At 47.1% G+C, this 24577-nt stretch overlaps 1 long non-coding RNA gene across 1 annotated transcript; it reads left to right on the forward strand.

The window, feature by feature from the left end:
- On the forward strand, window positions 1-7522 carry LOC109370077. The gene is made up of 2 exons (XR_002119874.2): window positions 1-1931; window positions 5449-7522. It is a non-coding gene; the product is annotated as an uncharacterized LOC109370077 (long non-coding RNA).
- The last annotated feature ends 17055 nt before the right edge of the window (window positions 7523-24577 follow it).

The raw sequence follows: 24577 nt of genomic DNA on the forward strand, positions 1-24577 counted from the left end.
AAAATCTTTAATATTGTAAAATCCGTAAAACTGCAACATCCCGTGAGTGTCTGCATAAAGCCCATCTGCTCCTGGGGACAGTTCAGCCTGTCCAGTCCATGGGAGCTCTCACATTGCTTCGAGTTTTTCCCTGAATTGATACAGAAACTTTTTCTTTGAACGCTACAATTTTAGACAATTTCTTCATCTTTATTGCTTGGAAAGAATATCCTGAAAGGTATAAATTGGTGCCAAACAAATAGTCTCATTTCTGTCTTACATTTTAGCTGCCAACTTGTTTTCCTTGAAGATGGCTGTGCTTGGGGTGGTTGTTCATGGCTTGAGTGCTATGTATTTGATGCAAATACATTCTTATGCCTTGGCAGCTTTTCCATTTTTCTTTTTTTTCTTCTTTTTTTCTCCTTTTTTCTATTTTTTCTCCCTACCCTCCCATTTCCTCATGAGACCAAATATTACAAAGTGCTACAGAGCCTACCACCAACCTGCCTTCTCTACCTGAACTTCCAAGAGCTTCTCCACTCTCCTCCATCTTCCTCACCCCTTGTTTTGAAGCCAGGGGATGATATTATTTCTGGGGAACCACTCTTTGCACAAAGATGCTGAATTTCATCACCTGCTGCTGAAAGCAGCTCAGCTACACCAAACAGCACGATGACATCTCATTGTCTGGAACCAGTAAGGCACCAAGGAGACTGATCAGCACTTTTCTTGTTAAGGAAAGGTGAGACTGAGTTTACATTTACGCTGAGAAAGGGCTTTGCTGGGTAGCTTTACCAGGCAGTATGCCTCATTCCAAGGGGCACAGTCTCTTGGCACGTTGTTGTGGAGGTAGAGAGGCTCACATTTCCCACTCCTGGAGCCCTCCTTGCATAGTAACCTTTTTCTTATTTACCCATGTTTTCCCCTTGTGCTTGAGCCACCCTGGATACATACAGTCTGCTGCTCAAGCCCGTCCTGCTAATGCCTATCCCACACAAAAGACAACATCTAGCTGGTGCCTGAGCTGGGGTTTAGCTATTTCTTTCACACCAGAGCACTTCAAAGCAGACTGCAAGCCTGGTCAGAAGTTTATAGTTTCCTAGCAGCCAGTATCTCAGGCAGCTGAAGGAAAATGCCTTGACGTGGCATTTTTGCCCTGCTTGTGTCAAAGCTACTTTAGCCATCCTGTTTCCCACCAGGCCTGCCTGGTATCAGGGGCGACCCATACAAGATGAGATGGTTTCCAGAGCTCCTTGCAGAAGAGGCTCTCACACAAGGACCCCAGGGACTCCGGTCCATGGTCTTAACTGCACCTTGACAGTCACTGTGCAATGTGCTGCAATGGAGCAGGATCTGGGTTTCCCAGAGTTTTCCTCATGACAGAATGCTTCCTTTATGCACTTTGTTGCCTCTGTGGCTGAGAAGGGTGAATAAAACAACTCAATATGACTTAGAAAAATAATTTTGTCCGCAAGGTATTTGGTGAAGAAGGACAAAGGTGTTGCAAGCATGTGAGAAATGTGGACACAGCTGGCTCCAGCCTCAAAGGAAGCTGCAGCTGTGTTGTCGAGAGAGTCCAAGGCTCTCCAAAAGCAAGCCATGGAGCTGACACAAGATAATTATTCTACTGAGGCTCAAGGCACACTTTGCTTTCCAGTGTTTTCTCTGTAACTGTAGCTAAGGCACTGCCATAGCCCTCACACCTTGCTACAGGATGCACAGAGTGAGATAAATCATCCCAACCGTAGTGGAAATGCTAAGTCATGACCTGAAGCAGTGATGGAGCACCTGGTGGGAAGACAGGGCCTACCCAAAGGAGCTCAGGTGCATGCAATGCAGCTGAGTGACTGAAAGGATCTTGGCTCCATCCCTTTCCAGACCCCATTTAAGGGTTGGCAGTAGAGGTGAGGGTATCTGACTGGACATCCCTGTCTACCTGAGGCCCTCTGAAGGTAAGCAGTTTCTTTACTTTATTTCTGTACTCACATCTGTTGCATTTAAGTAAACCTGCAATCTGCTGTTATTTCTGCGCTTTCCATCTATTACACCAACCATAGCCGTGGCATAATTATCCCATGGAGACAGTCCTATTGCTCAACTCTAATGATTAGGAACCTTTTCTGGCTGGTACCAGTTTAGGAAAAACACTATGCAGTGCTGTGCCTCGATTTCCTTATTTGAAAGATGGGAGGAAAAGCAGCTTGTCTATGTAGATGGGGAAGGATCATTACTGTGTGTCCTGTGCATAAAGAAGGGAGCCATAAAACAATCAGGAACTATGATTGATTTCATCTTGGTTTTGATACACAACCAGTCGAAGCTCTTCCCTTCCTAGCACCTGCAGCAGATCCGCACTCCTTTGAGCTCAGTCTTAGTGCCACCCACATCTGGGCCTCACTGGAGCTGGCAAGAACCCTGAATGGAGCAGCCCCTCAAGCCACTCTGGGAGGTGAGAGCTCCTCCAGTACCCACCTCATCCACAGCACTGTGAGTCATTCCAGCACAGCAGGGAGCTCCTACCACATACCTTCCCTGAGACTGAGGCCATCAACCTGCCACCTGCTCCAACAATCCAGACATCCACTGAGCTTCCTCCTGCCAGCCTTGGTAATGGTTACGATGTTTTTTTGTCAGTTTCCTCTGTTGATGTATTCCCAGACTCAGCCTGGTTTGGGAGAGGCAGTTCTACAAATAAACCCACAACAATGGGTGGAGTCCTAGCAGAGACCTTGACCTCTCTGTTGCCTATGTTTTGACTCTCATCCAACCAGGCAGCTCTCTGCCCTCACAGCCACCTGCAGGAGCTCCTCTCTGTCTGCTCCGGTAGTGCTGTGCCAGCAAAGCAGCTCAAGAGCATTAACACCCAGGGCAGCAGTTCTTCAAAGAAATATTCTCCTTTTCTTTTCCTCTCACATCTGTTCTCTTCTCTCCCTTATCTGCTTTTTTTCCTCACTGTGCATACTGAAAAAAGTAATAAATCTGGGCAGCAGTTCCCAAAGGTTCCTATTGAATTTAGACACTGTGTGCATGGCTCTAGCAAGCTTGCAGCCTGCTGACCTGACCAGCTAACAGCTACGGTTATGTCAGCCACAAACAATTAGAGTTTAAGAGCAGGTATGGCAGCCAGACCTATCATCGCTAAGCACTGGAAAAACTTTCTTCCTACAAAGACGGCAGGAATAATCAGACTGCTTTAAAAGGCACAGGAGAGATCTGAAAACAGCTTACTGGCCTGTGATCTCCTTACTATTCAGGGGTTATAGCCTCACAACAATAGAGAAGTTGCATCAGGAACTCAGCTTTCTTGGGAGAAAACAAGGTTCTAGGCATTTTCTGAGCTTAAAAATTCAAAGCAAGTAAATGCTAAAGATCAGGCATGAAAAGATGCTCTGAAGAATCCTTTCTCACAAGAAGTAAGGCATAGGGCCAATGATACGGGAAAGCAGTCCTTGGAGATGTGCTTCTCTGCCCAATCTCACACTGTGTCTGAGGGCTTCTGCATCCTCATGTCAGCATTTACTTCCCCAGGTCTCTCTGTTTCCTTCCCCAGAGCTGCCTGTCTCAGCCTCCTTTCCCCATCCCTGCTCCCTGAGCCGAGGTGCAGCAGGCAGAGGAGCACGCAGAGCATACCTCACAGCAGGGTTTGGGTGGTGTTTGGTGGTGGGATTCAAGAGGTAACGTGACAGCAGAGGATGACTATCAGCAGAGGACATCACCACACACCATTCTTTTTGAAGAAAGTCAAAAATAACAGTATCAGCTTTTGAGTTCTGAGAACCCAGACATTAACCGTGCTTCCTTCCTGTAGATGCTGTTTTTTAGCCTCAACACTGTGACTTTAGAAAACAAAACCTCAGGGTCAGACATTCAAAGTAGAGCTTTACAGAGCTGCTGCCACAGGCTTGCTGATGCTGAAGGGTGGTTATTGTCCAAACTTTACACTTCTAACCTAGCAGCTGGAGAGTTGAGTGTTAATTTTCTCACTGTGATTTGCCTTCCATGTCCTCTAAGTAGACAGAGAGTCTCTCTGAACCCTGAGTATGGACACACAAGAAGCAGACTGTGCCATAAGTGGACAGATGAGCCTCACCTGGCTGCTAACTGAGTGGAACCTGCTTGTGGGACTGCAGTGCTATGGCATCTCTGATTTGGGCCATGCAAACCCACTTAAGCTGTGATCTATGACAATCCCAGCTGTTGAATTTTTGCTACTGTAGGAATGGGAAGGAGCTGAGGAGCAAATGGTGACTTCAGTGGACATCTGGATTTTTGCAAAGCATCTCAGTGCATCTCTCCCTGCTGTGTCAGAAGTCTGGTGTTTAAACTGCTCTTATCTTGATTTACCATAGCCCAGGTGCTTCCTTGCTTCATGTAACAGAGCATGAAAACTGCGGAGCACCGTTTTTCATCCCACCAAAGCTGCGGACAGCTCAGCTGACTCCTGCTTTGAACTGGAACTGTCGTGTTTGGCCCAAAGCAATACAGTGCTGCCGCTCACAACTCAGTTGTCAGCACCATGCTGCTCTTGCTCTGCACATTAATTCCTGCTTAAGCCTTGTGGCACTTGTTTGTTTTCCTCTATTCTTTGCCTATGAATGCATTTGCTCGTGTGGTAAGGTCAGTGTGCAGACGTCACACAGTGCCCTGTCCCAGTACAGGAGAAGGGATGGTGCCCTGGGGTCTGCCCCAGCCTTCCTGCTCCAATCTGTTTTTTTTGTCATAACCCACTAGAGGAACAGCTGGTCTGATTGTGACCAGGTTGTTCTTCTATCTCAGGCTTCTGTTGAGCAAAGGAGCAAAAGGTTTGGGCTGAAAAAGCTATTTACTGCTCAGCTGTGCCTCTGGGACAGCTTCTTGGAGCTGTCAAACCATCAAATAGAGGCTCTTTCATATAGCCCAGCTTAGGTATTCTCATTGAGAAGCTCCAGGTTTGAGCTCTCAGGGTGATGTGTTTGACTGATTCGTGCTTTTTCTTCAGCAAATCCATACTTGTTTCACTCCTTCCTTCTTTACAAGCTTTTAATCACAGCGTTTCAGGAAAGATTCCTCGTGAATACATACAACCACTTTAGCCCTGTGACTTATTCTCAGCTGCCATTAATTCTAAAAATAATGGAGGTACTTTGTCTGTTAATTAAAATTAATGGCTTTATAGAATTGCAGATGTGTTAAACTTGGAAAGATTTGCATTGGAGACCAATAGGAACAGATAATTTGCAAGACTGAATAATAAAGGAAATTGCATTGAAATGAATATACTCAGCTAGATGGAAGCCACTCCAGCTACTGGAAGTTGCAAAGAGAATTGATTGTGGCCACAGGTTCTTAGAGTATATGTTTACCCCACGTTTCAGAGGTGTGTCTGGGAATATTTTCCTTATATCTTGCAAAATGGGGAAAGGGCATTTTCCCTTTCAAGGTAAAATCAGATGTAAGCCGTTGCAATGATTACCACTTGTATTCTTCCAGACTGCTTCCAGATTGAGGCTACTCATTTTGCAAACATAAGGAGTCCAGCTGGATGGTTTGTGCTCATCACTCCTCTACCAGCAATAAGAGTTCTGCTGCCTTTAATGTCACACCCAGCTGCGGAGAACTACATTGAAATTGTTGCTTCTGTAGAGAGCAGATGGGAACGACAGCACTTATTCTCCCTAGAACTCTGGTGATGGAGTGGGATCCCAGTGTCAAGAACGTGTTCAGGGAGTTGCACCCAGTCCCTGAACTACCCCGTAGGACTCTTTGCAGATGGGTGACACACAGCAACCAGAGCAGCAGCCAGCCATTCTGGTGTGAAAGGCAGTGGGTTCACCATCGCTGGGGATTTGGAGGGATGCAGAGCTGTACCAGACAGAGCTCTTATTGTTGGTGGGGTGATGTGGTATTCAAGGACCTCCCCGTGTCCAAGGAGAACCAAGAAACCCACCACTGACTCTTGAGTCTCTTCCCTGCCTCGTCTGCTAATGGCTCAGGGAGAGAATGGGATGACACAGCTGCTGCAATTGGAGACCATTTCCAAGGGACAATTCAAGACCATCTTGAGCAGAGTGAGGAGAAAACAAACACAGCAGTCTCTGAGAGCAAGAAAGCATTGCGAAATGACAACTGTCTGCTCACTACAGCTGCTGTGGGTGTCCTCCAGCAATCCACAGCTGCAGGAAAAAATAATGGCAGCAATACAGAGAGCAAAAAGCTTCTGCAAAGGGGAAGAAACCTTTATCAATATGCACAGATTTCCTTGTGAGCTTTCCAGCTTACATAGGCTAAGGAGTGAAGGTTAGCTAGCATCTACTTTACTGAGATGCATCCCGAATCTATTCTGCAGGCTGCACTCTCCCAGATGTTTCCTGTAGCTGGATGGTGGTCAGCCTGCTGCCTGCCTTTGCCTGCTGTGCAGCCTCTCCTGCACTGCCAAATGTTTTGCCTGCAGACCATATTTCCTCGTCTGGAGTTGGGTTTTCTTAATTACCCGCCTGTGTTCCTGCCTTACAGAAATTACTTGTTCCTGCCAGGCACTAAATCCAATGGTTGTGGGAAGTGTTTATGTGGGAATAAAAATGGCAGGCTGACAAATCCCTAGTGGCAAAGTTTTCTCTGGTGGACTTTTCACACTGAAACAGGGGAAGATGAAGAGGGCTGGGATGAGAGCCAGCCATCTAACTGCTGTTCTGGAAATTAGCTGTGCTTCTCTTTTCTGAGTAGCGGTTGTTAAGCTTGAATTTAGCACGGTGTCAAGTGTGGGTTTCATGATCTCAGCTTGTGCTCACCCTGAGCTGTTCTGGGGGGAGCTTGGCAGCACTCAGAAGGGACACAGGCACCACAGCTTCAGCTTTACTTATTCTGAAGCAAAGCCGTGCAAGCAGTTTAAAGGAAGAGAATATTTCTAAGAAAACTGTGGGGTTTTCTTCCTTAGGGAGATTGTAGATTTTAATTTATTTAATGAAAATTGTGCTTCCTTAAGCCCAGGTGCCTTTCTGCATAAAAATCAAATGACCAAAGTGTGGATTCTAGACCAAATTCCTGATGGCAGCCAAAGACAATATGCACGTTCATGGGGAGGCACAGAAGTGAGTACTGTGTTTGCTGAAGCAGCTAGGGAGGAAGGATGCCATGGTGTCCATTAAGAATTCAGCAGCTGAACTTCTGCATGGGTCTCAGAGCCATCTGGGGCTTTCACTCACTGACTTGTCTTCTTTCGCTTCTCCAAACTCACTGTAGCTCCTGATTTTTTGACACCATGTGCAGTTTCTCTTCCAGTTTATTGCCCTGGGTGACACCGGTTGCTATTTTGTCACTCTCTCCTTGCCATCACGCTGTCTTATTAAGAGAGAAGCGTTTGCATGAATTAGTCAGGGAAGCATCCGCAGTCAAACTAACACATACAAGAGGTGGTAAATATTGACTCTTGTTGCTGTTAACTTGCCATGCCTCCAGCTGCATGGGAAAGGAGTGACAGCTGCATCGCTGAAGCCGATGACAGCTTGACTGACCTGGAGCTCAGGTTTATCTATTGGGGGATACACAGTAGTCACAGCTCCTGGCTTCTGCCTCCAACTGGGCAGCACCCTCCATCAGTACTGCCCCAAGCACACAGCCAGGTGTCCTAAACTGTGGGCGCAGGGCTGGGCAGCAGCTGCTGGATGCCTGTGAGGAGCTGGCTGGCACCACAGCTTGGCACTGCTCCTTATTTCCAGCTTGCTACTTCAATTAGAAGTAGTTAAATATACACAAGTGCTTTCCCAATATTATTTTCCATGTATGCAAGAGAAGGGGGATGCTATGCAGGCATGGAGGAGAGGTGTATATCTTGTCCTCTACTTGAGAGTGAGGGGAGGTCTGGATGAAATGAATTTGCTTCCAGACACCCCCTGCTGCAAGGACTTCAGAAAGCTCTTTGAGGACCAGTCAGCCTTATTTTGTGTGGTCTGAAGAGAAGTGGCACAAACAAATAGTGGAGTGTGGGAGATCCCGGCATAGGGTGGTCCAGCAGCCCATTTCTCCGTCCTGTCTGCTTCACAATACGCAGTCAAGCTCACTTTAATAATGCTTCTAAGAAGGCCAGAGTTGTCTCCTAGAAAGTAGAAAAGTTGTGCGGGTGAGTGCTTCATATCAAGATGTCTGGGAGAGCTACCCAGAGGCACCCCCAGCTCCCATGAACTTTCTTGGTGTCAGCAGGTGTGGCAAAGATGAGAAGTATATTTCACCTGTCCCAAACTACATGTTCCTTATTTGCAGATGGAAGAAGCATCTTATCTTTACTTTTGTACAAGCAAAAGCTTGTCCTGAAAACTGACCTGTAGTGTCCTTCCAGGACTCGCTGCAGGTCATCTACACCAGCTTTGCATCAGCCCTGCTGTGAAACCTATGTTCTCCCCTTACAATCCCAGGACAAACTCAGCGAATGGTACAAATATGTTTTGATGATTTAGGTGTGTGTTGACTTTGTGTGTGATTTGGTGCATCATCCAACCTGTCGGAAGAAACATCCACTTGAGAGCAGATGTTTAAAGTACTTTCTCCTTCTGAGAGCTAAAAAGAAAAAAAAGCCTTAGGCATTGGGTGGAAATAGAAGGTACAAAACTTCCTTCCTAGACAACTTCAGAGAAAACAGCAAAACAAAATAGAAAAGCAGAAGTCATGTTCTTCAAGCATGAAAGTTGTATAGGAAAGCTGCTCACTGGTTGTACTGAGACAACCCTGTGCAGATGGAAATATTCTGGTGCCTGCATGTCTCAGCTTCTCAATGTGCAGACACATGACAGAGAGACCTCAGCTCTCTTGAGCCCCACAGTCCAGCTGCTGGTTGTGCATCACTATAAACCAGTGAAACTGGGATGGTGCAGTGAGTTGGAAGTTTGTTTGTGTCCCAGCCTGGAGGAAAGGAGGTCGCCCCTTCCAGAATGGTGAGGAAATGGAAAGATATCAAATGCTTCCCCCAGAATAGCAGCTATTCCATAGCACAGGGCTTGGAGGCACAGTTCGGATAAAAGCAGAAGGGAATGGCAGCATATAGTGAATTGCCTGATGCCAAGTGGAATTTTTCCAGCCATGTTCGAGGAACTTGGGTCCAAGTCCTGCTTTGAAGGCCTCAGGTCAGAGGCTATATATAAACCATGCTGAATTTGCTGGCAGCTAGGGTGGAGTGGACAGTGCCCAGCACCTCCCTGTCCCGTCATCCTCTCTCAGAAAAGTTTCTTTAAAGGTCTGAAAGTGCTTTCTGGTACAAAGGTAAAGATAAGATGCTTCTTCCATCTGCAAATAAGGAACATGTAGTTTGGGACAGGTGAAATATACTTCTCATCTTTGCAGCGGATGCCACACCTGCTGACACCAAGAAAGTTCATGTGAGCGGGGGGTGCCTCTGGGTAGCTCTCCCAGACATCTTCATCCTATTTCTTGGATAGACTAAAGTGTTTCTGACTTTCTTAGAGCCCTTCCCAAGCATCAGGCCTGCCCTGGAGGAGAGAACAGCCCTGGCTGCATGCCTCTATCTCTCCTGAAAGAGAGCATCCCATCGACACCATAATCAACAGCCACCAGCAGAACAACCCCATGCAAATGTTGCTGCTCCTCAACATCACAACCCAGCCCCAGACCTACATAAAAACTTTATTTCCTGGCCTGACTTCAAGCTTTAAGATGCACAGGCAGCCACACTGGGATGTAAAAGGCTGGCTAGATTACTCAGGCTTTGAGCACCATCTCCTGTCCTATTGGCTCAGCTCCATCAGGGTACCAGCACACATTGCCTGCAGCCGACATGCAGCAGAGATACAAGGGATGGGCTTCTGACCCTGGTCCACAACCCTCCACACCTTTCATGGGGCAGTACCATCATTTCTAGGCCATGATAAAGAGCCCTCGGGATTTCCTAGCACAAATTTCTGAGCCTCTTCACACAGGGGTCAGAACAGAGGGTGGGAGCAGAGGGAAGCTGCCTAGATTAATTCTGGAGTTCGCATCATCGTGACAGCCAGTTCTCCCGGCTCTGAAGTTCTATCTCGTCAGTAAAGGAGGCCAGTGTTGCTTTCTGTGAGGAGCTTGTAATTACTCGGCCTCTCGGGAGCTGCAGCGTTTATCGCATTAGTAACAGCTTCAGCACAGAGGCATTTTCTCGGAGCTAAATGCCGCTCCGCTGTAACACAACCTCAGCTTTGGCAGGGGTCAGATTTGACGTCAATGACACATACTGGCTGCGGTCCTGGGTGACACTGATGCCCGGGCACCCTCCTGCCCTCGCCTTCTCTGCACCAAGCAGCCCCAGGAAGGAGCTGGAGCTGCGCTCAGGCCCGCATGCAGCTGCCGCCTTCCTGCCCCATGCTCCATCTCCCCACAGACATCCAATCATCATCAGCTGGTGACTGTACTGATGATGCTCCACGCCGGTGCCACTGGAACCACCGAGCTGCTGATCCCCAGAAAAAAGGGAGAGAACACAGCCAGGCTTGTGCCACAGGGGACAGCCTGGGCCTGTGTCAGCCTTTGTGTGGCACGTTCCTCATGTAAACACGTGTCTGTGTGGCTCAGTAACACCACCAGTTGGTCCAGCCAATGTGACGCCATCTGCTGGGGACTGCAGACCGATTCCTCCCAGGGGCTGGGTGGGAGCAGCTGCAGTGTCGGTGCTTGGGAGCCTTATCCTCAGAAATCCGCATCCCACCCACATCCCCCACAGGAGGAATGGCAAGCCAGGTGAATCCTCCCCATTTTGTGAGTTCATTTCCTGACCCAATGTGGCTCCTTCTGAGCTAAGGCATTCCCCATGTTTTCAGCCTCATTCAAGTACCAGCCAGGCTTTCGGTATGGATGTAGCATCCTTCCTCATAACTTCATCCTCTACCAGGTTCAACATTCTATATGGAGCAGTAGATGTGAATGAAGTTGCCTCAAAAGAGCTCTGAAAGAGCATCACCAGCCCAGGCTGTCCTTTCTTCCCTGCCCGAGATGGATGTTTTTGATGGGTGAGGGCAGGACTGCTGCTTTGCACTGGTCTCACCAACTCATTCCTTGCAACTGAGCCTTGGCTTGGCCACCCAGAAAGTTTCTCACTGTGGGCTCTGCTTCACAGGGATACTGGGCTGGATGTGCCTCAAAGGGTCTATGTATCTAACCAAGGATTTTCACAGGCCATCAGCCTATTTTTCAAACACAGCCTTGATAAAGATCTCCATTTCCAGCAGCCTGACTCAGCTGCTGACGCTTTGGGAGGAGAAATCAAAGCCCTCAGCATCTTCTCCCACAGCCATCTAAAGACAGGGACAGAGCAAAGATGGGAGACTTTATCTCAGCTGGCTTGCAGAATTGATGGACCACTCTCTTGCCTGTCTCAACAAGATAAAGGCCATGCCAAAGTAGTCCTTGCCATGTAACATTTCCATTAGTAGTACCGAACACTTCAGTGCTTCCAGTGCATCTCTGATCCTCTCACTCCCTCAAATGGAAAGGAGAAAACACAACCCATGGTGCTTTATGAAACAAAATATCACAAAATATAGAGATGATGAAGTTACTTTGCTTCTGGCAATCTGTTTTCAGCTCCCTCTGGTTTGGTAATAACGTTATAATTATACCAGCAGTTATGAATGGTTTTGTCTTTATTTACTGTATTTCCCCATCTCATATGATAATATGAATGTTGGCACAGTTTGGTGATTTTCTGCAGGAAACACAGGGCTGAAACACACTGCTAGGACAGATGTGTGCTGGGGAACAGGCAGTCCCTAAGGAATCCCTCTCTGCTACTAGGGCTAACTACTGTGCAGTGCTGTAAGTAAAGCCAAATTTATTATTGCTTTAAATTCAGATAAACAATTCACACAGCAAGTTATTTAAGTAATAATTGCATAACCAAATCTAAAATTATATATTCTAGAGAGACATATACAGGGCAATTCTGATCATTACTGAGAAAAAAATAGCAACACACACTAGGAGAGCTAAAGCAGGGGGAAATACAGAGCCCCCAAAATAGCACCTATCAACCAGCTTTGTATTTTTAGCCTCCTGCGAGTCCAGGGGAGGACAGGCATGGGCAGAGACTCTGTGCCTTTAGCTGAGACCACAGGGTCTGCCCTTGGGCAACTCCAAGCAGACCTCCCCATAACAGCACCAGAAAAGTTCTTGCATGTCAGCAGATGTTGTCCATACAACATGCTGAGCCAGCAAAGCTGTCTTGTCCATACGTCTCTGTTTACAGCACAGCTGCATGGGCACAGCCAGCTCAGCTGGGTCAGCAGGATGTGCCAGGGGACACCTGGTTGGAGGCAGTGGAAAGAAGGGAAGAAATGTGATCCAGTGGATTTTCACCCGCTCTTGATTTGGAAATGCCACATCATCCTTAATGGTCTGTGTAATCACAAAGTGCTTCACTCTGAACATGAAACCTCTTACAAAAGAAGCATCACTCTTGGCTAAAATTTCCAGAATCCCTGTGGTGCAGGCAGTAATAAATGAGATGAATGCAGGGATGTGGGAGTTTCTCATCTAACAGCTGAATGTGGATGCCAAAGTGCAGATATCTTGATTGCCTTGGAGCAGGCAGGCCGTGCTCACGTTTTGATGTATGAGTGGCCTCATGAAAACAAAGGCATAGCAGCATTGTGCTAGAAGGTAGGCAGAATCAGTAGCAGAGAAAGGTCTTTAAAACTCCATCCGTTCTAACCAGAAGGCAGGCCTGCCCACACGAGTTTCCTGGGTGCCACAGATAAAGACACTTATATTGATTGCCAGAGGCACAAAGAAATGGGCAAACCATTCTGGTTTTCGTTCTGCTTCAAAGCTAACAAAAAGGCATTGCAGATCTGTAGCACTGCAGAGCTGCGGCTAAGCAATGTAAAATTCATCCATGAAATCTAATAGCATGGCAAGAGAGGAACAGTTTAGAAGCTCAGCTGTGCTGAGCAAATGTCAGGAGAAATAAGTTTCTCTGCATTGAACATTGCTGCCCACATGTTCCCGAACCCATACAGCTGTGCCTGCTTTCCAGGATGCCCTGTTTGTTTCTGCAGCATTGCAGCTCTGCTTCTCAGAGCCTCCCTCACACTGCCCCCTGCACACAGCGTGGCTGGAGGGAACTTGTGCATGCTCCTTTCTTGGTGCCAAGGACCAGCCAAGGTGGCTGGTCCACATTATAAATATGACCCTGAACCAATAGGTTTTTGCAAGCAGTTCACTTTGTACAATGAAGTAAGGATCAGAGCTGCTAGTTTTACCTACTAGTACTCATACCTATGTGGCCAGTTCAAAGAAGGGAACCTGCTCAGTGATGGGCAGTGAGTTACATAGCCTGCATTGTAACAGACACCACCAAGCTCCAAAATGTGTCTTAGTACATCTGCTCTGTAAGTCTTTACTTAAAATTTTGGTGCACAGGTTGATTTCTGGAGCTCCTAAACTCCAGATCTGATCCTGAACGTGCTCCAAAATCAGTCCAAACAGTCAAATTCAGGCAAATATTTCCCAAAATGACCCATGGCCCCAGATACTTCCAGAAAGTTTCCAGAGGTCTGTCAACTTCTGCAACCTGCCTGTTTGTAGCTTTGCAACCTCTGACAACAGATTGTCCTTACTCATCTCCTCCAAGCAAAGTGTTTTTAGCCCAGGGATAGATGTGTCGGGTTGCTGGTGACTAACAGAACCTCACCCCAATTAAGCCAACACATGAATCTGCTGAGGGTCACCAGAGATAGCAGGAGCTCACTGCCTCCATAAGCTAAGTACCTGCTAACACACATCCCTCTCCCAAGGCTGCTTCCAGCTTGCAGGAAGACAAATGGCCCTGATAGGAAGCAGGAGGAAGGATAAGCATTAGGCATTGTGTCAAAGAAAGGGGTCTTCGGGTGTGGGACAGTTGTTGGCCTGAAGGACAGGCGGAGAGAATGGCTGTCAGCAAAGACCAAGGTGCAAAAAGCCAGAAGCTAGCTCTGCTGTGGCACCAAAGCTGGTTTGCTCCATGTGTCACTGTGGCTGCATCCCAGGGCAGGGCACCAGGGAGCACAGCAGCTGGTGGGAGCAGCCCTGCTGCAGGGAGGTGTTCCCACATCTCGTGCTCAGACATCAGAAAGCTGTGCTGATGCTGCAGCCCCCTTCCCAAAGGGGACAGCAGTAAGTTTTGTTTCTGCTGCTCAGACATCTATTTTCAAAATATTTTTAGGAATTACATTGTCTTTGGCACCTGTGTCCCTCTGTTTGGTGAAAGTTATCCAACAACCGCAAAGTCATTGGGAGAATCAAAGAGAGAAAAATTATTTAAGTCTTATTTCCTTAAGATTAAAAACCCAACAGCCCTTTTTGAGATGTTTACCCCTCATGTGGAATTACAGGTTATAATTATTGTAGCTGTGTTCAGCTGACAATGTGGAACAGCCCAAGGCTGCTCTCAGTGGAGACATCACTCAGCTCTTAGAGCTGAGGCCTGAGCCTCCCAGGTACGCAAAGATTTGATGCCAGGCCCCTTCCATGCACTGATCTGGCCATGCAATGTCCCTGGCCGCATCTCCCTCCTCACAGCTGTAGAATAGACGTCTGTGTACCTCCATATGCAGCCTCCAAGAAAGGAACAAAATGCTCTCAGAAGAAGACATTCAGATCAAAACAGCCAGCACTAACCCTGGCAGCAAAACAAGGAGCCCTTCCTGTGATGGATGGAAAAGCAAGAAGGTCGATGTGGATTGAAAGAGCTTTCCAGTCTCTGGTCCTGGTGGCAGATGTCCAGCCCTGGTACACTGGGTGGTTTGTTCAGTGCCCAGTGTGGAAGGAGGAAGATGAAGAGCCAGGCAGTGAGCCATGAGCACGGTTCTATAACTCCTTAGTGCAGGTATTTGGGTACAGGAGAAGGAAGTCTTGCATGCATGGCTGCCCAGTGCAGGACTTGCTGTGACAGCTGGATAAGCACTGTAGCACAGGAGGTTCTGATCAGCATCTGCCACCAAACAGCAGCAGAAATAACCTCCCCTAATGAAAGGATGTCACTTAGGTCCAGGGCTCCCCTCTGGGTCACTCCCAAGTTGAATCACTCTCTTATTTCACATTTAGGCACTGTGATGAATTAATAACGGCAGAACATTAATGGGCACACTGTTTTCTGTCGGTCCAGCCTGGCTCACATCACTCTGCTGCCTGCAGCAACCACTGCTAGCATACAGCTCCAACCATGAAATACAACACGGCCCCTGGAGGGTCAGTCTGTCCTGTGCCTGATGCTTAGTTTGTGTGCTTGGCCCCAGTAGATACTTTCCAGGCTCCTGGGCCTGTGATGCTCTTGGCTTCTTGTCCAGCCCCAAGAACACAGCACAGTCACTGAAAAGTAAGGAGATAGAAAACAGCATGGTAATTTGAAATTATTTCAATACAGTGGTTTACTGCACAGCTCTTTAACCACCTCAGCTTGTCCCTAGCCTGGGTTTTCTGACTGGCATGTGACTGGATGGAGTCCCAGTGGTGGAATGGAGGGAATGCCCCACCACACCTGAACCTCAGTTGGAGAGTGCTGCAGTCACCAGGTTACAGCACAGGGCAATAAACAACACATGGAAGTAGGATACTAATCCCAGGGCTGGCTCACTTATAGGCAAGGGAGAGTGTGGGGAAAGCCTTGCTGCTTTCTCACTAATTATCCTGCCCTGTTGCATTGTCTGTTTGGCGCATACCCTTTTCTGAATGCAATGAAGCATTAAGCATTTCATGAGCTGGAAGAACAAGGGAAGTTTATGAAGTGCTGTTGGCACTATATTCACAAGCACACAGAGGGAACAGAGCGATTTTTATTTTCCACCACACTTAGATGATTGTTATAAAGCTCTCAAAGATGCCTGGCACTGGGGGATGCAGCAGCAAGAAGAGTGATTGCAGAGCATCACTACAGGGTGGTCAGCATCTTTGCAGGCTGTGATAAACAGCCCTGGGGGTGCCACTGGGAGCAGCTCCCTGCAGAACAAGCTGGGCAAAAGGTAGTTGTTTCTTCTCTATATTAAAACATGTGGGAGATTGTTGGGCATAGTCTGCGTTTGTATTTGCATTGACTGCATCTATTTTGCCCTCTGCTTTCTGTTCACACATCACCCGTCTGGCATTACGTAGCAAATGAGTGGGAAACCCTGCAGTAGTCCTTTATACAGTCACTCCCCTCCTCTCCTGGTGTGCTGCAATGATAGAGACTTAATAAGCCTCTTTCAAACCACTGGAATTTATTTTACACAGTCTATGTAGCCTCTGGAGGAGAGGAATATGCATCCTGGAGTCTGAAAAGGACTCTGGGGCTAACTGTGGAGCAGCTCTTCCAATCCACTGTTCTTTCAAATTCTTTAAAAATGGCATCTTTCATCTGCCATTTCATCAGGATCTCTTCTGCCAAACCTAAATCCAAATTGTATGCAAAGTGACTTTAAATAAGCAATCCTGCAGCCACAGATAATGTATGGTGAGAAATAGCTGGTCATTTAGCAGTCCTCCTGTACAGGAACTGCTGAGACATGGCCTGAACCACGGACTGAGCACCTGGGGAAAGGACCTGTCAGCCCTGGGAGCACAGGTGAAGGCAATTCAGCTGCGTGACCAGAAGGGCTGCAGCCTGGCTGCACCTCTCTTAGACCTCATTTAAGGGCTGACTGCCACTGAGGAAGGGTCTTTGGTTGGAGATCCCTCCCCTGTGGAGTTTTCCCTGTGAGCCTGGATCTTTAGAGATGGGCGAGTGCTTTTCCTTTGTCATGCCTTTCTGTTGCACTAGTCCCTTTGTCATTGCACCTCCTGTATTGCCATTCCACCACACTGATATTTCTGATTGTTATTCTTGCTCTTCCCATGTCCCACAGGAAGCATAGGCAGGACAGAACGTTCATTTGCTGACGTGTCTGCACTGTTTTCATTTCACCTCTTTCGTAAACAGAACCATTTGTGCCCCTGAAGACATGGGGTGTCATAGGGCCTGTTGCCACCTACAGGTACCCCCACGTCTCTCATTTTCACAGGAGTCAGCTTCGGCACCAAGTGAAAATTAACCATTGGGCTCTTGGGATCATTTCCTTCATAGCTTCAGCAGCTGCCAGTATCCTCCTGCTCCCCCCTGCTGAAGGGCAGGTTGTGTTCAGGCCCTTGAATGACTGGGCAGGTCGCTGATGGATCTGCTGATCTACTTGAAGTGTGCTGAAGGTACTGAGTGCCTCTACAGAAATGATAATACTGTCTTACTGTCACTGCATCCAGACTCTAATGTTAAATGAAGATAGAGGGGGGAAAAAAAACTTAAACTGTTCAATGCTGTGGTTAAATTCAGATATTGCTCATTGAGGCTCCTAAGGTCTAAGCTCAGCTCTGTTATTAATCTGATACTAGCACAGAGGTTTGGCCAGATTTCCTGACCGCTCTATCGATCTTTCCCAGTGGTAACAGCTGAGCAGCAGCTTGGAGCGCTGAGGATTTGTTTGTTAATTTGTTTTTAGACCATCTTGAAATCCATTTTCAGTTCAGTTTGTGGACTTAGGAAAGTTCCAGCAGTGATTTCAGAGCACACTGTGGATCTGAGGCACCTCCTAAGGAATGGGCTTGTTCTCTGTTCCTTCATTCTGTTCCTTTGGTCATCTCTTCTGTGCCAAGGAAAGCAGTAACAGGGGAAAAAAATAAAAATAAAAAACTTAATCCCTGATGTATTCACCGATTCATATGAAGGATGCAGCTCCCAAGATTAAAGAACATAATTTCCAGCTGATTAACCAATTATACAAGCTTGATATATGAGGTAGGTGTGCAACAAGCACTGGCTGCCTCTGGTGAAACAATGTGAAAGGAGCCACAAACATGCTAGATTCTTGCAGGCGAAGAGAAGAGAAGACAAGGAAAATTGGAGTCAACAGTGGTTCTATCTCCTGCAATTTGCTGTGTCCAGATCTCCCAGCCTGGGCAGGATCTTTGATATCTGAAGCATCAGGCTAAACATCCCAACTTTCTTTTCCATCAGCTGAGGTGATAAAAATAACTGTATTAGGACCCAGGGATAAAAATAATTGTATCAGGGATGTAAAAAAGTAATGTGCACATAGATGGAAGGAGTGGGTCTGAGTAGGAAAAATGTGATCTTGTATCCTGCAGACCAGCAGTGCCCATTGACACACTTTGCAGGTCTGTGATTGTGGCTGTGTTAACCTCAACCTTTCTGAAGAAAGCAGTGTTTCACAGCTGACAGCTGCAAGGCTGGTGAGGAGTGATCTATTACAAAACAGGCTGTGTAGCTTACCGTGTAATTGGGACTTGCTGCTGAGTTCCATTCTCTGGAAGGGTAATTCTAAAGCATTTCTTATCACGACTCACAGGAGTCTGCCAAAGCATGCCACCCCTTTTCCTTCTACAAACCACCCTGATGGGAGGGATCCCACTTCCTGCCAGCCGGCACCATTTGTAACCACTCCTGTGCTAACAAAAGTGCACTTATGTATTCATCCCATAAACTGCAATAAACTAAATGCAGCTGGGGACAAAAATTGAAAGACTTGTTACCAAACTGAGCAATTTTCTTATTAAAAATATTTTAGAAAATGAAACCTGACACGATCCAACCACTAGAAGAGGAGCAAATATTTATTACCAGTGGGGAATGTGAAGAGCAGGAGATAACATGCAGTAACACAGTATGGGCTATTCAGAGAGTCCATTCATTTCTCTGTAATAAGCACAACCTGGCAAGGAGTGTTTCTCTTGTGTCCTCTCTCCTTGTAAGCTCTGTTTCTTAGGAGGATCTTTATGGCATTTGAAAGGCTGTAGGAGTTCAGACTGCACAGCAGGGAAACCTGCAGAGACAGAGGGGGGAAAGCAGGAGAGGGAAAGGCCACTGGTGGAAACCCACTGAGAAGAGGGCAGTGGCTGGATAAATAATATCATATTAAGTAGAATTCAAGAGCCAGACCTGCCATGCTCTGTTAACAGAGGGTGAATAATTACAGGAGAGGTTAGAAGGTGAAAGCCTGTCTCCTGTAGGGAATGAGGAGAGGATAATGAGCTTAGCACACTCACAAAAGCAGCCAAGGAAATCTGACCCCTTATCACACGGTTATCTGTAGAGAAGTAGATGAGATTAGGCCCATAATGGGATTGGTGCCACATGAAGCTTTGCATTTCTGACGTTGCAAGGAGGTTACTGACACCAATCCCTGCTAATTTATTGAATTGCTGCAATAAAAATGCCTTCCCTACTGGAAATAGCAGAGAATAACTGAATAAGCCTCTTGAGTAAAAGAGGATTCATTGCCTGAAGAGGATTTGCAGGGCAGCGCCGTTATTGAGTTAGCAGATTCGGAGGCAGCCAGCTGCTCCGAGAGGCAGAGCTGAATTATGATGCTCCCCCAACCGGCTCTGCCAGCTGAGGAGGACCTGCTCCAAGAGGTCCCTTCATTTCTATGCCATGCTAGGACAGGATTTGGGGCAAGAGAAGGTCCTCGTGCTCCCCACCGTTCTCCTGGGTGCTCGTGATGCTAACCCCAAGATGGATACCTCCATGTTGGTTGGGATCACCATCACTCCTCCCCCCTCCTCCCCCCATTGCCTGATCCTGCTGGGATCACGGACAGCACCAGGTCCTCCTGGGTGGGATCACAGAAAGTGCAAAGAAATCCCGTCGTGGCAAATGTCCCACCTCCCTACAGACACTTCCCTCCTCGGAGCTTAAGATCTGCTTCATAGAGACTTTTTTTTCCATTTGCAATGAACTTTTTATTATTTTCGCTGATTGACATTTTCTCCCCACAATTTGTGAGCTTCTCATCCCCTGTGTGGCCTAAACACATTAGTATCCTGGGAGCTCGTGACAGCTATTGACAGAAAATATTGTTTAAGTGGTGGCGACTGATAAAGCACAGATGGAAATGGGTTGAAGTTGGCTGTAAACAATTATTGTATAAAAAGCATGTGATTACAGAGGTGTTTTGAGAGCAAGTCAGCTAAAACAAGTTAAAGATGAAAAAAAGTTGGGAATAATAAATAATGTGGGAACTGTTTTTCAGAGGGCAGCAGATTTACAACACACCCTGACCAAAAAATAAAAGGAAAAAAAGGCTGAATTCTTTGAGCCCTTCCAAGCACTAAAACGCTTCTGATTAAGTCAAAATGCATCGTTTCAACATCTTCAAAATCAGACGGTCTGCTTGGAGGCTAAAACCAAAGTGGTCAGATTTCAGTTTTGATTTCATTTTCAAGTGATCTTTGTTGTCAAAGTTGGACCATTCTGTGAAAAGGATGCTCCAAAGGGTTAAATTATCCAGAAATGAAACTGAATGAAAGGTTTTGAGTGGAGCCAAAAGAATATTTTTCGTCTTTTTTTCATTACAGAAGGAAATAAAAATGTTTTGATTCAGCACAGACAAAATTTTTATTAGGTTTTTCTATTCAAGCATCAATGAAAACAAGCCCTCTTTTTTCCCCTGTGCTAATAAAGAACATTTTTGGCAGGCGTGGGTAAAACCCCAAGAACCAACTTTTCGTTTGCACTCCGTGGTGTCATACCAAGAATAATTTTTCCACTTAACCAAGCCATAACTTGGCATGTTCAGCAAATTCCTCCCAGAAGAAACTGGGATGGAGCTCTTGCAGCCCACTGGAGCAAGGTTTAAGCCTTTCTGTCTGTCTGTAGAGCGAGGCTTTTTTTAAATGTCCCAAATATGATGCTGACATAGAATTATTTGAACAATGATGGCAGCGTGAGCTGCCACAATGGGGTGGTGGGAAGCTGTCATGTAATTCAGCCAAAGGACAGACTTGGAGCACAGAAGGAGGAGGACAGCAGAGTGGATCTTGTAGGACAGACACTCGTTTCCTCTTGGAAACATTGGCTATTTCACAGGGGTGGTATCTCAGAAGGGTGCTTGACTCCCACTGTCAGCTCCTTAAAGAACAGCCTTCCCTGACACCAGCAGCCATTGGTATGAAGCTTCTCAGTAACAGACGTTTCCAAAACAACACATTTCAGTCAGAAGAGGGTTCAAGTCTGCAAAATAATCCCACAATTGGATGTAAACTTAGCTCCCCATCCTGAGCACCAGCTGGCTGTCCAGCACCACGGGTTCATGCCATCCTCCCTCCCTTCAGAGCCAAGGCCAAGGAGCAGGATCCATTGGAGAAGTGGCTTCCACACCGCAGTGCCCTTGTTCCCAGCATCAGTATCACAGTGTTTGGAAGCAGACCAAAAGGTTGCATTTAGGTTTGCTTGCTTCTTACAGGCATTTTCCGCTGGCAAAAAAAGATGACGCACAGGGAAAAAAACTGGAGAAGGCCCTTCTGTCTTCCCTCTCCTCCCCTCCTGCAGTCCCCTCTGTTTCTTTCTCATCATTTAATTGGAAAGTATATTTGCTCACCCTTGCTTTGTGACGCACTGCAGATATCATGTTCCCACCTGATTGCTTCCCCTTTGTTTGCCTGTATATTAATTCTCAGCTCACTGCCCCTGGCTGCAAAACCAGCCTCTGTCTGAGGACAGCCCTGCCAGTCCTGCTCACACAGCAGGTGAGGCCTCCTGGCTTTCTCACCACCTGATGAAAGAACACTGTGTCTGGGATGGCAGCTTGGATTTCCATGCCAGGGAGGGGGCACACACTGGACCCCAAAGGAGGGAGGTGGTGATGGACTCATCCCTGTCCATAACGGTAAAATCAGATGCCTGTGATTCCTGGCAGTAACAAAACCCTGCAGCCCCAGAAATAAGGCTTTTGGAACCAGGATGCCTTGTCTCACTTCCCAGCTGATGTCCTTCAGCACCCTCAGCCCTGGGAGCCCACGGTAGCAGTGTGCAGGTCATCTTTCCCTGTAGCAGGAAGGACCTGTTGCACACTGTTCCCTTCCCATCAGTGCTTCATTGCTGCAGCTCAGGGGTTCCCAGCCCAGTGCCACAGAGCTGTGCAAGTGACATTGCACCAATTCCTGATGTGTTCCCTATCTGCACATGGTTTGGGAACATCCCTCTCTGCACCAGTGGTGCGTCTGTCCACCATCCACCTTCCAAACAGGTGGCATCAGGTTTTAGCAATTGTGTTCAGAGGTCTGGGTAGAAAAGAAGATTTTTTTCTTCTCATCTCCTCTTGAGATGAGATCAACAGGAAAGCACCACTCGTGGGAAAGCTGTAGAGTCTGGTACGCAGACCATGGTTGAAGCCGGAGGAGATGCCGAGGATTCTCCCTTGCTGCCTCTGCCCCTGGGGATGCAGCAGAGCCATGTGTGCTCCTGTTGGACAACAACTCTCCTGTTGTTGAGGAGAGTTTCAGGTGGTGTGAGACAGTCACAAGATCCTCCCACTGTGCCCTTAATCTGTTCCTTGTTCAGGTGGTGAATTGCACAAAGTGAGGCTCGTCTCTCCCTGTACTCTCCAGACTTCCATCATTCAGCGCTATCTGTAATGTAATTATACCTCCTATCAGCTCTGTGAGCAATAATAAAGCCTTGCAGCACAACAAGTGGTCTGGATTACGTTTATCAATTCAGATGAACAATAGAAAGGAATGCAGGGAAAAATCCAGAAACAGTTTGAGGCAGAAACCAACTCCCATTTATTTAGCAGTGCCAGCCCAGAGTGGCACAAACACACCTGACAACAGCTCCTCCTGCATATTACTTGCTCTCTATTGCTTTACCAACCCAAATTTTCATAAATGAAAACTGTACATTTGCTGAAGAAAATCAGGAGGTTACAAGAAAACAACCTCTTTCCCAGATGTAAAGTTTGCCTGGGAAGATGGAAGGCACAGCTCCTCCTCGTGTGTCATTTTCTGCATCCCGCTAACATCAGAGAGACTGAGCAAAGCATGGAGGTACTTGCCTGGCACAGAGTGCCTGAGCTCAGGGAGCGGTGTCCAGCTGCAGGTCTAGGAGACCCACAAAGGAGCTGTGCTGCCCTGACTTTGGCTGGAGAACAGGGAACAGGAGCATGTCAGCAAGGAGCAGAGGATGCAGCCGCCAGACGTGCACACCCCGTCCTTCCCCAGTGGAGTAAACAGAAACACGGAGCATTTGGGGGCCAGAAAATGATATCTCTCTTTTTACTTCTGGCTTTGGACAGGGGAGAAATTAATCTCCTGCAGCTGGTGATAGAAAAATTTGTACAGCCAACCCCCTGCGGGGTCAACAGATGCAGGAGGCGAGGAGGGGATGTGGGGCTGAGCACCACGTACAGAGCCACAGGCAGAGCCCTTTGGCATGGCACTGCCTCAGTGATTTTGGGAGCACGGCAGAATCTCCCCAAAGGCTTCTAGGAAAGGAACGTAATGAGCCGATTGATTTTTTTGTATCTGGAACACAAGAGTCAACATATCAGTTCACTTCAGACTTCAGTGTGACTTGCCCAAAGTGCTTATGGTCCAAACCAAGCTTGGTGTCTTCACCAGCTCTGCATGTCACTGGCCTCCATCTATGTACATTGGAGCTCTCTGAGGTGCATGGAGTTGTGGTGTGCATGCAACTTGGGTTTTAGCTGGGAGAAGTACACTCAGACAAATCTATCTACACAAATGCACCTGTAAAACAGCCTTTTCCTTTATCTTCTGATTCCTGACTAATTCTCTGCACACAAAGTGAGATTATGCCCCAGGTATCTCTTAAAGAGGGGAGGCAATAAATGGGAGGCCACAAAGAGGATCCCATAGGATGCCATTGTGGCCACTTTGAGCCTCAAGTTCCTTAAGCCCTGAAAATGTTCTTCCTTTTTAAATATTTATTGTGTTAGTGCTGTATTTATAGCAGGCACTTTTTAACGCACTGATGCCGAACAAAACATTTTCACGGAAAGAGTTAATAGCAAAACAGGAGTCGTGCCCTGCAGCAGAACAGCCATACCAGCCAGTGCCATTCCAGGGGATCCCCTCTCCTTGCTACTTGAGAGCTTACAACAAAAGCTACAAAGTTTGTAACATTCCCACTTGGCAGCATCCTCACATTTACTTAGACTGTGATGTATAAGAGGTGCCTCCAACTCCCTTCCCAAGAGGAGCTATTTGCTGTATTGATCAGCGTGCAGGTGAGGATCAGATGTGGATGCAGGGCTCCAGGTCATTTCATACCTGGTTTCCTATCGATTATCTCATGATTTTTCCTCAGCCCACGTTATTAGATGGATGCAGAGGTTCCTCAACGCTGACTGCACTTGGCAGACATCCCACCAGCAGGGAGCAAACAGGAAGAAATCTCTTTTCATCAGCGGAGCCCTTCCCCAACATCCCCTGGATCTGTTCTATTATAAAGCTCTTGGGAGCTTGGAAATACTCTTTTGGTGTAAAAACAATGTCTGAAAAGCATTATTCAACAGTCATCTCCTTCTCTTGGACAAGCTGTGTGCTGTGTTGGTTTCTTTTTCTCAATTTCCCAAACCTGTTCCAAGCTCTGTTCAAGGAAGCAGAGACTCTCCCTGGCCACTCACCTGAGAGTAGGTTTTCTGGTAAACTGAGCTCCAGTCCACACTGCAGAAATGATCCTAGGGCACTCACTGGGGGAGGCCAGAAGTCATTGCTCATCTGCATGGAGTGGATATCAGCAGCAGCTCTCAAAGCAGATCCTCTGTATTGGCATTTCCAGCCCAAACTCTGGCCTTTAGCAGTGCTCCTCATACCCTCTCCAATTCAATAAATGAGCATTAAA

This window comes from Meleagris gallopavo, chromosome 15, assembly GCF_000146605.3.
Source record: "Meleagris gallopavo isolate NT-WF06-2002-E0010 breed Aviagen turkey brand Nicholas breeding stock chromosome 15, Turkey_5.1, whole genome shotgun sequence".
Lineage (NCBI taxonomy): Eukaryota > Metazoa > Chordata > Aves > Galliformes > Phasianidae > Meleagris > Meleagris gallopavo.